The sequence below is a fragment of the Vigna unguiculata genome, unplaced genomic scaffold, assembly GCF_037176805.1.
Source record: "Vigna unguiculata cultivar grain cowpea cultivar isolate G323 ecotype 2 unplaced genomic scaffold, ASM3717680v1 ptg000431l, whole genome shotgun sequence".
Taxonomy (NCBI): Eukaryota; Viridiplantae; Streptophyta; class Magnoliopsida; order Fabales; family Fabaceae; genus Vigna; species Vigna unguiculata.
The window spans coordinates 10,001-15,000 of record NW_028197066.1 but is presented as its reverse complement, the minus strand read 5'-3'; the positions used below and the strand labels follow the sequence as shown (position 1 = coordinate 15,000).

General features: G+C 28.1%; 4 non-coding genes across 4 annotated transcripts; 2 read left to right on the top strand and 2 right to left on the bottom strand.

The window, feature by feature from the left end:
* Positions 1–213: 213 nt before the first annotated feature.
* Positions 214–285, bottom strand: TRNAT-GGU (transfer RNA threonine (anticodon GGU)). Its single transcript has one exon. It is a non-coding gene; the product is annotated as a tRNA-Thr (tRNA).
* Positions 286–1,226: 941 nt separating this feature from the next.
* Positions 1,227–1,310, top strand: TRNAY-GUA (transfer RNA tyrosine (anticodon GUA)). Its single transcript has one exon. It is a non-coding gene; the product is annotated as a tRNA-Tyr (tRNA).
* A 457-nt stretch (positions 1,311–1,767) lies between these two features.
* Positions 1,768–1,841, top strand: TRNAD-GUC (transfer RNA aspartic acid (anticodon GUC)). The gene has a single exon. It is a non-coding gene; the product is annotated as a tRNA-Asp (tRNA).
* Positions 1,842–3,986: 2,145 nt separating this feature from the next.
* TRNAC-GCA (transfer RNA cysteine (anticodon GCA)) lies at positions 3,987–4,057 on the bottom strand. The gene has a single exon. It is a non-coding gene; the product is annotated as a tRNA-Cys (tRNA).
* Between the last annotated feature and the right edge of the window lie 943 nt (positions 4,058–5,000).

Genomic DNA, 5,000 nt, shown 5'->3' with positions numbered 1-5,000 from the left:
GTTCGAATTGAATCTTTATCAAATTTGAATATCAGAATAGTAGATATAAATATAATTCAACGGGTTAGGTCCACTTACTTTTTTTTATTTTTCCATTATTGAATTTTACACTTTTTCTTTTTTATTACAAATAGAAACTTTTTCAAAATATCAAGAATCTTTTTATTCTTCCTTCAAATAGAAAGACTATTGCTTTTGAAAAAAAAAGTAAAAAGCCCCTTATCGGATTTGAACCGATGACTTACGCCTTACCATGGCGTTACTCTACCACTGAGTTAAAAGGGCCCTTTTTCTTTCTTTCAATTTCTAAATAAGGAACTAGCATGACTAGTACATATATTTGTTACTGTGTATACTTATTCTATAAATTTATATAAATTATTTCTATAAATTTATATAAATTATATAAATTAAATGATATAAATGGGATTAGAATACATGTACATCAATATCTATTATTTGTATAATGACTCATCAAAGAACAAAAAATTGGATTTACCTAGTGAATAGAATATAGTTAAAAAAAAGAATTGATTAAGATTGGATTTGATCCATATCAAATATATTATTTCAAAATGGATTCTTGAAGTCATTCTAATCATAACACTAAATTCTTTTTATTGATACATAAATGTACTCACAAAATAAAATATTTCATCGAAACATTGATAAAATCGAATCATTGATAAAATGGATTCAATATGTTCTGTCCCTAAACCAAATTTTTATTTTTTTATTGAAAAATTCTATTTTCCAAAGTTTTTTTTCTTAGTATTAGATATAAATCTACCTATCGAATCTTAGTATTAGTAATAAATGATAGAAATGAAGTTTTAACCTCTCGTCCTTTGCAACAAACGAATCATTCCTGTGAAGAATTTTCTCTTTATTGGAACATTACTTCTTTTTTTTTCTTATTATGACTGGAATAAAAAAATTTAGAAATATAAATGATTAATAAAAAATTTCTATGGAATTATGAAAGAACGAAAAATATTTTTTTTTATCGAATCATATCATTATATTGACAATTGCAAAAAACTGTTCATACTATGAACGTAGTATAATGGCGGTCGGGCAAGTATGCCCCCATCGTCTAGTGGTTCAGGACATCTCTCTTTCAAGGAGGCAGCGGGGATTCGACTTCCCCTGGGGGTAGGGTGTTACGAAAGGAAGTTGATCAAAAATTTTCAATAAAAACTGAAATGTATTCTTCCTATTGTGCTGGGTCGATGCCCGAGCGGTTAATGGGGACGGACTGTAAATTCGTTGGCAATATGTCTACGCTGGTTCAAATCCAGCTCGGCCCAAGAATTTGCCGATCCACTATGAAATTCTATAACCCATTTATAGTTCTCTGGAAATGACTGATGTGCTATGATACGGAAGAATCAAAATATTAAACATATCTAAGGTTATTTCTTTTTTTTCTGTATTCCATATTTCTTTCCACAAATTCAAAATCTTGTTAATAATCGGTATTCATGTCAAGATCTGTAAGTAGAAAATATAAGGAAAAATTGAAAAAAAAAATATTTTTTTTTCATTGATTCAATTTTCAATCGATTTGTTAATAGAATAAGAATAAGAAACGGATTACGAGTAATTTGTGTCGATCTCACTAAAGTGGATATCGATATACATATCAATATATAAAAAAATGCGCTTTTTTCATTTACAACAAAAAGGTTCGAATCCGAAATAGAAAAAGAAAAGGTTTGACAGAAACGGTCCGTAAAAATATTTATACAGTACACCCCTTTCCCTGGGATTGTAGTTCAATTGGTCAGAGCACCGCCCTGTCAAGGCGGAAGCTGCGGGTTCGAGCCCCGTCAATCCCGTTGGATATAAATCCAAAAAAATAAAAAATAAATTCCTTTTTTGTGTATTTGTAGGGAATCAAATTGATAAACAAAATTTTATTTGGGGCCCCCCCCTGCTTTTTCATTTGTTTCGCCGAAAAAGGAAGGAAAGGGATTTTGGACTTTCATCAAGAATAAATGTTTTTTTGTTTTATTTAGTATGGATAAAAGATCTTCCTATGTTATACTATTTCATGAGTTGATTTGATAGCTCAGATTTTGTGATTCATGATATTGATCCGATTTGATATCATTGAAATCCAATTTATACCATTGTTGAAAGATTGAACATTTCTATGGGATTAAATCCCGAATTTTTTTTTTAGAAATTTAAGAGAAATAGAACATAATAAAGATTATGGAAGTAAATATTCTCGCATTTATTGCTACTGCACTGTTTATTCTAGTTCCTACTGCTTTTTTACTTATAATTTATGTAAAAACGGTAAGTAAAAGTGACTAATTTCACTGAAATATGATTTCTTCATTTTTATGAATGATTTAAAAAAATGATCGTACAATCAGCGTAATCCAGATAGTAGAAATCAATTTGATTTCTACTATCTGAGAATTGCGTCCAATTTTTTTTTTCAGATTCTTTTTACAAACAATTCCGGTATCTTAGGAAAAAAAGGGGGTAAAAAAACAGGAATGGTTATTACACGGTCCGCCATTTTCCATATATATATATATCTATATAACCAGGTTAAGCGTCAGTTCATCGAAATAGAAATTTTAAGAAAAATTTGATTGGAATAGGAATCCATTTCTTCTTCTTTTTGATTCCCTTGTTTTTCTCAAAATAGGAATATGGGAATAATGAAAATATTTGTTTGATTGAAAGAGTATTTTCAATTCCTATAAGATACATAGAATACATTACACTACTAAAATATAATAGAATCAAGATAGATTTTCTATTTGAACTCAATTAATTAGTATTAGTTTAAATGAAATATTTTCATTCAATAGTTTCGAAATTCAAAAATTCAGGTAGAAATCAACAAGGTTACTTGGATCCCTTAACTCAATTTTTAGTATCCCTATAGCCCACTTCTTCCCCATACTACGAGGGAAAGGGAAAATGAAAAAACTACCATTAAAGCAGCCCAAGCAATACTTACTATATCCATGTAAATTTTGTCTCCTATCTCTATAAATATGAAGGAACTATTTCATTATTTTTTCAAATTTTTTATTCTATTCTTTTTTTTGTATTATTCGCTAAAAATACTATACTATAATAGTGGAATTGCTATTACAGAGTCAAAAAAAGGATTCTGGGCTAACATCATTCACGAAAAACAAGAATTCATTCTATTTATTAGTTATTAGAACATCTAAAAAGTTTTTTTTGATTATTTTTAGTAAAATCATAAAACATTAAACATAAAAAAATTATAGGAAGTTATAAGTCAATGAATGTTACTACCAGGTGGGAATATTAAGATTTCTCTTTTATCATTTCCTTAAGGATTTCATAAAAAAAGAATCAAGACAGATTCATTTGCATACTTATACTCTTCTTTCTATTTGAAATAGTCCCTTAAATGTCTCCCAATTCGTTCTCTAAAATAATTAAAAAAACTTTTTTTCTTTTCTATTCGATTTTAGAATCAAAACTTTTTAATTTTATTAGAATATAGAATATGAAAATCTAAAGAATACTTTTTTTGAATATTACGAAAGCGAATTAGCTAAATTAAAGCTATTAAATAGAATTGATCTAAATAAATAATATTGATAAAATGTGGAAGCACTCATAAACTTTAAATTAGTCTGTATAGAAGGTTTTTCTTCTGCCTTTTCTCTACCTAAAAATGGACTTTCCTATCCGACTTATTCTTAATCCAATCTAATAAAAGACCCAGTCAGGAGACAGACACTACAATAGTTGTGTAGTGAACGAACTATCATTTCTAAATTTATGGATTCCTTTTCACTACTAGAATCTTTCCTTGAATTCGAGACAAAAATATTTACAACATTTTTTAAGCTACTGATGCTTATAATTTCGAATCAAACGCAATTCTCAAGACTCCTTTTCCCTCGCTTGCTTCTGTTGGAAAAAAAGTTTTCTAAAAAAACGTAATATAATCTTTCATTTACAGTTTCTTATCGATCAGGCGACACCCGGATTTGAACTGGGGAAAAAGGATTTGCAGTCCCCCGCCTTACCACTCGGCCATGCCGCCAATAAAAATATAGATATGAAGTTTTTGAGAATACTCCCCCCTTTTCTTTCTATTGAAAAATTGAAAAACAATCTTGAGACAAATCGCAACCGTTAACTATTCTTTTATGAATTATTCTTGAATATTTGAATAGAAATTTTTTTTTCTTAATGAGATCAGAAAATAAAAATTGATACATAACCAATCAATATTGCTTTTTTTTTTAACTTTGTTCATTCTAATTATAACAGCAACTTTCAATATATGTAAACCCTAGAATATCAATTTGATCTGTTACACAGATATTATCTAATCGAGTATCTTATCCATATCTATATAGATATAGAATACCAATACTATACGGTATTTTCAAGAAATTATCGTGCTTATTCTTTTTTTACAATTTTCAATAGAAAATTTGTAAAAATTCACACAACATGTTATGTGTTTGTTATCCTGAACAAATATGACTGCAATAAAGTTAGAGACAGATCTATAGCTGCAGTTAAATATATGCATGTTTCAAAAATACAAGCCTTATTACATTACACATAACATACTCTAATCATATTCTCCCCAATTCTCTCCAAAATACTTCACTTCAAAATATATCTTTTCTTGACAATTTCGAATGGATTTTTTTTTGTATCCAATTGAATTTGAATATGTAATATCATAATAATGATAGAAATGAAATGCATTTTTTTAGATTCCTAAAAAAAATATTGAAATGCCCGTAGAAATTTCCAATCCTTTTTTAGATTAGACTTTCGATTCTATCTGTTTGTTTTGTTGCAAATTCCTTCGAAGTTGAGTATCAAATTCTAATATTTCTTTCTCTTTTCATAATAGGTATTTCATACACTAAGAAATATTTGATACACGGGATTAGGTAAGATTTCATGTAATTCAGTATAAAGAATAGAAATTCCAATATTGCTAAATGGATTCATGTGATTTGATG